The sequence below is a fragment of the Berghia stephanieae genome, chromosome 7, assembly GCF_034508935.2.
Source record: "Berghia stephanieae isolate SIO BIC M18660-M18661 chromosome 7, UCSD_Bste_1.3, whole genome shotgun sequence".
Classification (NCBI taxonomy): Eukaryota; Metazoa; Mollusca; class Gastropoda; order Nudibranchia; family Aeolidiidae; genus Berghia; species Berghia stephanieae.
In genome coordinates, this window is record NC_088366.1 from 37339935 (window position 1) to 37353341 (window position 13407).

Sequence of the window (13407 nt, forward strand, 5' to 3'; positions counted from 1 at the left end):
TGTTGAAAATGGGCACTAACAAAAAGTGAAGAAGATAAACTAGATGCCTTCCATCAGAAACAGCTCAGGAGAATTCTAAATATCCACTTCCCAACCAAAATAAATAACAAATCGCTGTACATAAAATGCGAAGAAACACCGCTATCAATTCAAATTTTGGATACAAGATGGAGACTATTTGGACATATTTTGAGGAGAGACAGAAATAGTCCAGCTAATAAGGTAATGGCTTTATTCTTTACACCAAGCTGGCATAACAATCACAAAGACAGATTCACAACAAGAATATACACTACAATAAATAAAGACCTCAAGTGCTTCGATGACACACAAGAACTGACATGCGAAAAGGATTAAGAATACCTGAGATCCATTGCAGCAGACCATCATCAGTGGAAAGAACTCACTAAACAAATAAGAGAAGCTGCCAAAGCATCCCAGTCCGAAAATTAGGAGGCAATCAGCAATAAGTCTAGTAAGTCAAGTATCCCTCCCCTAACTCTATAGCCTAATTACTTCACTCCCCCTGGATGTGAATGATTAGTTGTCTATACTATAAACTATGTTGTCTTTGTAATAATCAGAGGAACGGTTGCAAAGAAAAAACTAGGATTTTACACTCTTTTGACCCAAAGCTGTTAAATTATTACAACTGAGGTTCTGTACCTTGTTCTTTTTACTACTCTTATGACAATAACAGTAGTTTACCACATTATTAATTTGAACAAGTGTGTATGAAAGGTGCCAGACAAAGCAAGAAAGAGGAGCCTCTGTTGTGTAATGGTAGCAAGTCTGAGGTTCGATTCCCAGTCAAGGTGGACTGATTTTTTTGGATGTTTTTTTTTTCGTGTATTTTTCTTTCTTGCTTTGTCTAGCACCTTTCATACACACTTGTTCAGATCTTTATCTTACACTAGTGCTGTTCCTTAATTTCTTAATTTGATAATTATTTATTTAACATTTAAAAATAGAGATACTAATATTAATATACTGTGCATTAAAAAAATTATATCCCTTATTTCATGTATGATTAAAACACGGAAATTTTAAAGAAGCGCTTTTGATATTTTTATTTTTTTATTATAAAAAAAAGCCCAAATCTTTCTTCTAATTAATCTACATTAATAGAGCAACCCCTGGATAACGACATAGCCCAGGACTTGAAAATTATGTCGCTCTCCAGAGGAATCTTTTTCTGGGGTTTTTACAAGATAGTGGAAAAAGAGGGCGTGGTTAGACCAATGAATATAATGATGCGATGCGCAGACCAGTGCATGTGTAAAGAAATGGCCTAACTATGTTTGAATTTACAACAAGATATGAAGTGAATAGAAAAGTGCCAGAAGACAATAGAGAATAAAAAATTTTCGCGGCGGTGGTGGGGTTTGAACCTGCGACCTTATTGGTACGACAACTCCGCCTGGCAGGTGAGAGCGTGGCTCTACCGTGTGAGCTATCAACGAACACAAAAATATTCGTTTCAAACTCAAAGTCATTACTAGATCCCTCTCTCACCCACTTCTTGAGACCGCCGATTCGTTCGTACACCACCATCGCGAATAATTTTGACCAGCAGTTAAGCTTAATAGCCAATATTCTCAACACAAACATATAACATAGAAACGATTGAGACATTGAGTATGCTCCGGTGTATGGGGTGAATTTTTAATTCAGAAAAGTGAGTGGAGCAGGCACTTATGTTGGTAACAACAAGATATGAAGTGAATAGAAAAGTGCCAGAAGACAATAGAGAATAAAAAATTTTCGCGGCGGTGGTGGGGTTTGAACCTGCGACCTTATTGGTACGACAACTCCGCCTGGCAGGTGAGAGCGTGGCTCTACCGTGTGAGCTATCAACGAACACAAAAATATTCGTTTCAAACTCAAAGTCATTACTAGATCCCTCTCTCACCCACTTCTTGAGACCGCCGATTCGTTCGTACACCACCATCGCGAATAATTTTGACCAGCAGTTAAGCTTAATAGCCAATATTCTCAACACAAACATATAACATAGAAACGATTGAGACATTGAGTATGCTCCGGTGTATGGGGTGAATTTTTAATTCAGAAAAGTGAGTGGAGCAGGCACTTATGTTGGTAACAACAAGATATGAAGTGAATAGAAAAGTGCCAGAAGACAATAGAGAATAAAAAATTTTCGCGGCGGTGGTGGGGTTTGAACCTGCGACCTTATTGGTACGACAACTCCGCCTGGCAGGTGAGAGCGTGGCTCTACCGTGTGAGCTATCAACGAACACAAAAATATTCGTTTCAAACTCAAAGTCATTACTAGATCCCTCTCTCACCCACTTCTTGAGACCGCCGATTCGTTCGTACACCACCATCGCGAATAATTTTGACCAGCAGTTAAGCTTAATAGCCAATATTCTCAACACAAACATATAACATAGAAACGATTGAGACATTGAGTATGCTCCGGTGTATGGGGTGAATTTTTAATTCAGAAAAGTGAGTGGAGCAGGCACTTATGTTGGTAACAACAAGATATGAAGTGAATAGAAAAGTGCCAGAAGACAATAGAGAATAAAAAATTTTCGCGGCGGTGGTGGGGTTTGAACCTGCGACCTTATTGGTACGACAACTCCGCCTGGCAGGTGAGAGCGTGGCTCTACCGTGTGAGCTATCAACGAACACAAAAATATTCGTTTCAAACTCAAAGTCATTACTAGATCCCTCTCTCACCCACTTCTTGAGACCGCCGATTCGTTCGTACACCACCATCGCGAATAATTTTGACCAGCAGTTAAGCTTAATAGCCAATATTCTCAACACAAACATATAACATAGAAACGATTGAGACATTGAGTATGCTCCGGTGTATGGGGTGAATTTTTAATTCAGAAAAGTGAGTGGAGCAGGCACTTATGTTGGTAACAACAAGATATGAAGTGAATAGAAAAGTGCCAGAAGACAATAGAGAATAAAAAATTTTTTTTATGTTTGAATTTATATTTTTGCTATTGACAAAGGGTTTACTAGTTAAGCTTTTACTTTCCAATGTGTATTGCCATCCCAACAGTGATTAATACGCTCCATTGAAATCTCGTGTCATTTCAGAAAAACCAAACACAAACTGGTTTAACTCAGAGATAAGCCAAAATTGAGAAAAGGAAGGCAGAAAGGGTTTGGCGAAAAAGTGGCCTTGACGTCCACAAAAAAAATGTATAAATCTGTAAAAAATAAGTTCTACAATTTTATAAAGATGGCCAAAAGAAATTATTACAACACTAAAACTAAAATAGAAAACATGAAAACTTGTAAAGACTAACAACCTACTACTACTAGGGAAACAAAAGAACTGTCAATTCCCAGCTTCAAAAAGTGATAACCTCCTAGCTGAAGATTTTGCCACCTTCTTTAACAGCAAAATTACAACCACCAGGCAATGTTTGGATAAATCAACACATTCACCACCCACCTTCAAATCTTTTAATAGAAAAGTTCTTGATTCCTTTGAACCTGAAACCTAAGAGGACATTCAATAGACCATCATGAAAAGCACACCTAAGCACTGTGATCTTGAACCCCTTCCCACATATCTGCTGAAAGAATGTCTCGACGTTGTGCTTCCAACAATTACCAAACTTATAAAGACCCTCTTTCCTCAGGACTAGTCCTTGGTGTGTTTAAAAATGCCATTATCAAACCCTTGAAAAAAAAAGTCAAATGCTAATACAAATGATTACACAAATTATACACCCATTTTGAACCTTTCCTTTATATCTAAAGTGCTTGAACCAATTGTCTTAAAAAGGCTATTGCTTCATGTTAATTGTAATAATCTTAGTGAGGGTTTCCACCACAGCACTGAAACTGACAACTTAGTACCGACATTCTTAACAATTTAGATGTATAATAATTATACTCCAGAGATAGCAGAAAGCATCTATGTCTTCAAGTTCCTGATCTTTTACTTTGACATGTATCTATCCTTAAGATGGGATGATGCATGCGTAAAGCAAATCCTAGTGAAATTCATTCATGTAATAAGTAAAGTAACTGCGGGAGAGGCATGGGGATGGTCAATCCCCTGAAAAGTCTAGCTGCTTCTAATATTTTTCTAAGCGATTTAGCTATGTAGGGCGTGGATGTATAAAAAAGTGAACATTTTTTCTCTCTCGGATTTTCGTAGTTTTGACTTCATATTTTTGACCAGTGTCAAATTTACAATAGGTTTGATACCAAAAACTATGCGTCAACTACAAAACTTGTTGAAATTAGAAATAAATTTTCAAAGACTTGACGTGATGATGGGTGTGGATATTGATGCCATCCGTTTAAGTAAAATACTCACAACATCCGCCAATGGGCTATAACGTACCAACACACGAAACGTGTGTAACCTTGAACATTTATAGAAGGAACGAAGTTCGTGTCACTCTGCTATTTGTTATTATTTGTATACAGCCTTTAAGGGATAAGTTCTCAGTAAATTATACCAATCAAACTGTACACATTAAAGGTCACACAGAGGTTTGTGTGTTAGTTGCTTATGTCTGTTTTAAAGGATTGCGATACATTTAGATCATTTCAGCGCCAGTGAAAAGGGAGAACACGGGATAGTCAAAAAAAATATGTTTGTTTTTGTTTTTAAAGGTTTGACAGTGTTTGCAACACATTTGGGTCAAATCATTGCCAGTAAAAAGGAAGAAAATGTGATCGTTAAAAGTTCTAGAGAATTACAATTAAAGTACCCAATAAAAAGGAAGACAAAGGGGAATTAGTTCAAATAGGGAACAGATCTAGATTCCAAGAGCACACTTATCAGGTACTCAAGTTTGAGATCACCTAAATGTCTCATCCTGACACAAGCACAGGTCCCCACTAAGAGGAACACACTCAAATGTTTACAAATCATTCCTATAAGTAGGCTTATATGTAGCCTATATAATATATATATTTCAATTTTTGTCACTGATCTTAACTTATTTACACGAATTTATAATTCTCAATATGCAAATCAATTTACATATTTTATTACTTTCACATTTTTACCACCTAGTTATTTGCTAACTTATTATCATGTCTGTTCAACACGTCTGTACAAAAAAGTTCCTATGGATGAATAAAGTATTATTATTATTATTATGTAAAACAAAATTAATACGATGCATAACAGTAACAGAGAGATGGTTTACAAGATAAAAATATCATCTCCCAAAACTCTTATACATTTGACTGTTTCCCTCCCAGCTAGGGTATCCGGCCGGGCCGGGACAAAACCAAGTAGTCTCAGTCCAAGACAAAGTCAGAAAGTATGTTGGAAAACAGATATAGGGGGATAGAAGGCAGTAAAAGCCTCCCCGCCCACTATGAGAGGCCAGGGATATAGATTTACAATTGAAAGCACACAAGAAAAAGTAAGATAATAGGGAATTGTTTTAAATAGGGAACAGATGTACGTGGATTACAAGAGCACACTATCAGTGCACTTAGTCTGAGATCACCTTAAGTCTCATCCTGACACAAGCACAGGTTGCCACTAAGAGGAACACACTCAAAAATCATTGTATGATTTACAAGAAAAAAAATATCAACTCCCAAAACTAACACTAACATTTGACTGTTTCACCTCCCAAAACTAACACTAACATTTGACTATTTCATCTCCCAAAACTATCACTCGACTGTTTCTACTAACACTATACATTTGTTTCACCTCCCAAAACTAACACTAACAACATTTGACTGTTTCATCTCTCAAAACTATCACTACGCATTTGACTATTTCATCTCCCAAAACTATCACTCAACAGTTTCTCCTTAGTCAAAGACTCCGGCAAGGGAAAGGACAAAATAACGCAATAAAGACAAAAAGCAACAAATATAAGGGTATAATAGAAGATGCAGTAAGAGCCCACAATGGGAGGCCAGGAACCCCACCCAGTTACTATGCTTAATTCGGTTAGCGTATGTAATGAGTATTTTAGCTAAACGCACAGCATCAATCTGTCATGGCAGTTTTTTGCATCGCTTGCGGCCGCAAAAAAAATTGCTGATTTGCATTGCGGACACAAAATTTGCAATTTTTGGCAAATTTTTCCAAATTTTCGAGATTTTTCAAAAAACATAAATGAATTTTTTTTTAATATAGTGGGGACCAGTGGTAACGATAATAATCTTCCGCAGAATTCTGGGATTTTAGGATTTTTTTCATAAATTGTTTTTGTCATGTCAAACATTTTCTGCAAAGTGGTAGTTCAGGGGGGAAAAAAACAATATGCCCTCTATCATTTTTTGACACCTCTGCTCAGTTGCATGAATTTTGGTGACACTCCTTTATTTATGACGTTAGTCTAGACACATTGGCGCCAAATGTCAAATGTAGCACAAGACACATGGTGGCCATGACTGAGAAGATGATCGAAAGGGAAGGTAATGGAGCAAATGGGTGTAAATATTTGTGTACTTTCTAGCTGTAGCATTTGGCGTGTCTTTTTTTTTTTTCTTCCTTTTTAATTTTTGTTTTGTTTTTGTTTGATTGTTCTGAATTTGTTAATTGAATTCATTACAACTTGTGTCTAATTATAAAACAATGTTTTTAAAAATTAAAAATCAAACTTTCTCTCTCAGCCACCCTTCTATCTTCATATTATGTTTATAGATATCATTTGGTAATAGAGGGATAAGTTAGGCTGATCGATTTAAGAAATGATTGTTTATAGGCTAATTTAAATTTGCTTTGTTGATGGAATATGTTTTGCAATTGATTAAAGATTTTTATTTATAGGTTGCAATAATACAGTACAGACACTAGCTGGATTTGTTATGTAAAAACAAATACCTCCTTGTCTTTTGGACAAAAGTTTATCATAATCTCTTGGTATAGTGGGCGACATTATAGGCCTCTAAAATGTTTAATTGGAAATGAAAATTCATTAAATTATATTTGCAAAAGGTCAGGATGTGTCTAATGATCAGAAAAGCTTTAGGACTAATAATATATTAAATAACTATGAATAGCTATGTTATATTTGCATTAGATTTGGGCTTGACTGACGGGCCGGTAGATTTTCCTCCTTTTTGACAAATTGTCATTATCATCACCGGAGAACCTGTGCTTGTGTCAGGATGAAACATTTAGATAATCTCAAAATAAGTACACTGATAGCGTGTTCTTCCTTTTTCTTGGGTACTTTAATTATTGTAATTCTAGAAGAACTTTTTACTAGATCCCATTTTCTTCGTTTTTACTGGCGCTGATATGACCTTACATTTGTTGCAAGTGCCGTGAAATCCTTAAAAACAAACAAATACCTTTCTCTTTCATGAACTAATTATGGCTTTTAGCTTGCAAAATTTGGGATTTTATTTTGCAAAAAACCGCCATGTCAGATCAATAGTGTGCTTGATTAAATTTACTGAGAACTAATCATGATTGTGAGCAATGTGTGGCTAAAAGTTCAGCCGACTAATCACACCAATCTGTGACACAGGCTGGCACCATTCCAATGGACGCAAAGTGTATGGGGGGCTCAAGACCCAATTCTCTCTTACTCTTAGTCTTAGCAAAAGATCCCAGCAAAATCAAATGATCTCATTCCATATAGAAAAAAAAATGATGTAAACTAAACCAGACAAAAGAAAGATGACAAAATAGAGCAGCCTTCACCCAATCCATAGATGTCAATAAAAGACTGAATTTATAAATTCAACAAAGAAGATCAAATTTGATTATAACTTTTCATTTTTTATTTTTTTTTATTGTCATGATTTTAATGATATAGGTATTTCAGGGTAATCAACACGGTTTGTGTGTATGTATGTAGTTGTGGTACGTACACAGGCATTTGGCACGAATAACTATGATAACAATGACGATTATAATGATCCAGGTGATCACGAGGACAAACAAAAATGAAGTAATAAAATGCTTTCTTCTACCTTAACATTAATAAAATGATTTCTTCAACCTAACTGAATTCTAAATTAAGTGATAAAATAATATTGTACATTATCGTAATCTTATCTATTTATCAATCACCATCCTATCATACTTCAAAACATATTTAAAATTGCGAAAAATTTAAATAAATATAACAACATTCAATTTGAACAGGTAATTTTTGCTTCTAATTAAAGATACAACTTTAATGTTAAAGAAATAAAGGATTTCCTTACAGAAAAAGACAAATATCTTCACGTTAAACACTTATTCCAACAAAAAACAAAACAAAATCAAGTAAAAAACCATTGTAATAAAATACAAGAAAATGAAAGAAATGTGTGTATACGTTTATCCCTGCCCATTACTGTTGTGAGTGATATAAAATATAACAAAATATACTCATCGTGTAGATGAATCAATTTCTTTCATCCATTCAACAATAAAGAATAAAAATAAGTATAATTGTAATCTAAAGGAATAACGGTGACAACTACAATCTGGTCTATATTTACTGTTAAAAACAATGGTTTTGAAACTTCTGACACAGAGAAACCTATGAGATAAATGATGAAAGCAAAGTGTTAAAATAATCCCATTTGATATGAAGTGGGTTTTAAAGACAATGATTCAGAATAATTGTGTTAAATTTGAATGGAAACTCCATGCAGAAGATTCAATTTCAATCTGTCCTGTCAGAAATTCGCGATTGCAACTTTGACGCGAATTCGCGTTTTTTGCAACCGTGGTGCAACTTTGATGCTTTTTTGCAACATGGTGCAACTTTTGAGGAATACTCACTAAAAAAAAAGGCTATTTTTCTCCAAATCTCGTAAAAATATTGTGTACCGGTGCCGGTAACTTAACCCTATTTTCATACTTGGGGGCCAAAAAGACCCCGGGGGGGGGGGGATGTTTTTTATTCATAAAACAGTCAATTTTTGACACAGGGACCTGAAATTTGGTGACTTTTCCTGAAATGATGAGTTCCATGACCATGCCAAACTTCATGCTTCTCACGTGCATAATTTACTCACACTGAGCATGCTCATCTGGAATTTGAGATTTTCCGATTTGAGGTCCAAATGGTTCAAAGAGAAAAATATTAGAAAGTACGATTTCCTGATTTGGGGTCCATTTGGCCCCCATGACTTTATAGAGAAAAATACTAAAGATTTCAACAGAGGAATGCTATTTCTTTCATTTCATTCCACAATTTTCTATAATAATAATAATGATAATTATAATAATAGTAATAATAATAATAACAATAATAATTATTATGATGATGATAATAATAATAATAATAATGGTAAAGATTTATAGTGCGCCAAACATCCCTTCATCAGGAGGGCTCTGGGCGCATAACATTGATTAACTTAATCATTAATAATAAATATAATAATAATTATTATTATTATTATGATAATAATAAATAATAATAATAATCATATAATAATAATAATAATAATAGTAGATAATTATTTTATTATTGTTATTATCATTATAATTTTTTTCCTTATTAGTTTAAATAAACTTTTCACGCTCGTAGTGAACAAATGATAATGAACTGGGTTGAGTGTGGTCTTTGTGTATGGAAGTAGTTTAGTCTGTCTTCAGTGTGATCATCATGTTGCCTGGTGTTGTCCTGTTATGCGAATACATTCATTTTTATCTATCACCTTTGCAGTTTTTGATTAAGTGCAACCTTTGCCACTTTTTGCAACTTTTGGTGCAACTTCCTTGATTTTCTGGTGCAACTTTGCGCACTTTTCAGTGCAACTTTCTGACAGGACAGTTCAATCCGATTTTAATAAAATTGCAATGTGGAACTATTTCTAACGACTTATCTTTCAAATACAAATTTACTCTTTCAATTTTTCAACATTAAGTTAGATTATACAATTTATAATAGTAGCATTTAGATATATAAAAAAATAGAATGGTAACATCTTTATTTATAACTACACTGTATAGCTATCCAAAAAAAAAAAAAAGAAAGAAATAGGCAAAGAATGATTTATGGACTGCATTGAAACGAATTTATCTGTGTAAACATGGACGGAGTCATTATAAACAAAGCAGGACGGTGGGTGGAGAAAGTCAATATATTTGAAAAGAACCTGGACCTATAAATAATCAAACAACTTTTACTTCATTTTGGAAAAAAAAAAAAAGTTACTTAAATGTCGATACATTGAGATGACTTAAACTTAAGACCTCAAAGAAGACAAATTGAGAGTCACCAATATATTTGAAGTAAGACATTTTTACCACAGAATTTACTTCCAAGTTCTCCAAAATAAATTTTTAAAATTAAAAGAAAATATTGAATAAATTAATATAAATAGTACATAAATAAATCAACTGTTTCCATTTCTTTAAAGTTTAATTTGTGCCGCTTAAATAAGTTTCTGATACTCAGAATTTCATCACAAATTCAAGTGCTTTTTGAAGTTATTTTTAATTGATTGAGGAAAAAAGCCACTATAACTTTTTTGTCAAATTATCCATCCAAAAAATTGAAGAAATTCCTTTGTTTAATCTGCTATCACAAACATTTTCCTCTACTCTCAGAATTTCTCAGCCTCTTTCAGAGTGACTTAAAATTGACAAAGTGTCAAACTAATGCAATCAGGTATCTAGCTCAAGGCAAGACATTTTCGAGTTTGTACCAAATAAATTATCATTTTGACTTCTTAAAATTACAATGTAACACCAAATCTAGTTAAGTGGGAACCATAATAAGTCACATTTTATTTTTTTTTAAATTTAAGCATTCAAAGTAGGTATCGTTGTATTACGAAATAATGTATCACATCACAATTAATAAAGATAAAAATGTCATCAATGTACAGGATGTCCAAATCAATTATTCATTTATTGTAGTACAGTGCAACCACTGGATAACGACATCGCTTGCACTTGGGACTGGAAAATGATGTCGTTATTATCCAGGGTTTTCAAGATGGCAGCAAAACATTACAGTGCCTGAGAGAAATCACATCTCAAAAACGTTAGAATGTGTATTTCTCCTGTTTACAAAGGATATACCAGTTATGCTTTCACTCTCCAATGTGCATTGTCATTATTTTGATCGTTAACAGTGCCCGAACCTATTTGACGAAACTAAAAATAAATAATAAAGATCAACTGCCAACATGATAATACGAGACAAAAACACAGATGCACACATTTAGTTTTGATTTTAATTCAAGTCAAATCCATGCGATACTGCTAATAGTTTTGAATACCAAAATTTTTATTAAAGTGCATCAAAATTCACAAGCACTTAAAAATGAGTTGATCTTCATCTTGTATTATAAAAAAAAAAAAAAAGCAAGTATTAACCACAATAAGATCAAATTTGGACTGATGTTTTTAGAGAAACAACTGATTTTTCAAATGAAAATAATAAAGCAAAACGTGAAAGAGGTTGTTATTGTTTTCCCATATACCATAAAACCATAAATATCCATAATTGCCCCCATTGGACACAGCAATGACTGATATCAGTTAACCTCCACTGACCTCAGACAGGTAGTTAACATGGAAGGTTAATGGACCCTAGAGAGTTCCATCCACTGATTAACTTCTTTTGCTGTGGTTCCATATGAACAAGTGCTGGTTCCACACAGTGTAATAAACATGTGTTCTGATTGGTAGTAACAAAGCGACCTCATTTGGAGGGAGGGGGGGGGGGGGGCGTTTATAATTTAAGACTACGAGATGACGATGGTCGATTACCAAACATCAGTACCAATGGCCTATTATTGTTATAACGATGTAGCTAAACAGGGGTTTTACTAATATAACGATGTAGCTAAACAGGGGTTTTACTAAAGTGTATGTCGCTATTTGGGGTTTTTTATTACTAATAACATATGGCAAAAATATCGGGACCAGAGGTCAATGTCGCTATCCAGGGGTTGTCGTTATTCAGGGGTGTCATTATCCAGAGGTTGCACTGTATCTATGATAAGCCATCTTTATTTTTATCTGGAAAGTTATTATAAGGCATTCTTGTGAGTCCTTCAGCAGACGTGATAAACAGAAAAAAGTCAAAGAAGAGCAACACAAGGGCCTTGCACATTTCAGATTAAATGAAATATATGCAAATAAATCATTAAAAAAATTATGAACAGTTTTAACGATTCACAATCCTTTTGGGGGGTTTAAAACAGCTGATAATCACCAAAAAATTTTTGTTAGATTACATTAATAATTTTATTTTAAGCCACATAACTGCCATATATGTTTATGTATAAGTTTAATCATCTGTGGGATTAAAATAATATAGTATCAATTCACAGTAAACCATCAACATCTGTCTGTTTGGCAAGTTATAATCTTTCTTGCAACAAAACTGTCTCATCCACCTACAAAGAAATAGCATGGATATAAATTATATATATCATGCCATTTTTGCATGTATAGAAACATTGGGCTGTGGCGAAAGACATATACGGCTTATTGTGATATTTAGCAGCTGGACATGATAATGTTCACTTTTGACAACTAGAAAACATCCAATCTACAGTCCAGAAGAAAGAGAGAGAAAAAGAAAAAAAAAAGATAAAATGAATGTATCTAATACCTACTGAAAGTCTTAAACAACTCTTTGAAATAACAAGACGAAACCATAATAAAAATAAAGAGACAAAAAAACAAAAAGCCAAACTATTTCATTAACAGGGAAAAAAATGGAGGCTTTATGCATGGTGCGTGCCCTTTACTGATCGTATCTTAACAATATTGTTGATATGTATACATGACAATTTTTTTCTCTCTTCCATATTGACGTCAGCAATAAAACATGAAAAGACCAATATTGAAATCTCATTGACAAAACTTAACAGTAATCTCAATTATTTGTTCCAAGTCGTTCAAAAAACAATCTGTTACAACTGGATCAAATAATGACATATAACATAATTAACTAGATAAGGCTATGAAACTTTTAAATTTATCTCATCAAAAATGTTTTCATTTTTTTAAAGCATCAGTGCGTAGTAGTTTGGGTTTTGTTTGTGTGTGTGTGTGTGTGTGTGTGTGTGTGTGTGTGTGTGTGTGTGTGTGTTCTCTTTTCAATAACCAAATCACTTTTTTTTAAAAACAATTAAAAATTAAATGTTTGCAAGATATAACCAAACAATATCGATGATTATGATCAACTTTTTAAAAATGTACATATCCCTCAGATTCTGAATTTCTTTAGAAACTGTAACTGTTTAGTTTGAAAACGACAATAAAAGAATAATGGAGTAATTCAATGAAATTACAAATTAATTTTTATTTACTTCATAGAACTAAACCACCAGAAAATATCAAGGTTAAAATTGTTTTCTCATCTATTGAAAAACAACCACACTATTTCTTTTTTTTTTTTAAAATAAAACATTCAAGAGAATCTCTAATTCATCCAGACTACATAACACAGGGGCAATGATCACTTACTCCCAAAAATTAAGGAGAATGGTTTTATTCAAGATGATGAA

The 13407-nt window shown here is 33.6% G+C and overlaps 1 protein-coding gene across 1 annotated transcript in view; it reads right to left on the minus strand.

Annotated features, from left to right (window-relative positions):
- Positions 1 to 13282: 13282 nt before the first annotated feature.
- Positions 13283 to 13407, minus strand: part of LOC144977183 (serine/threonine-protein kinase H1 homolog) — a 30611-nt gene continuing 30486 nt past the window's right edge. Inside the window, exon 2 of the mRNA XM_078922110.1 lies at positions 13283 to 13407. This exon is cut by the window's right edge and continues 2069 nt beyond it. The gene's annotated coding sequence lies outside the window, so the exon portion shown is untranslated.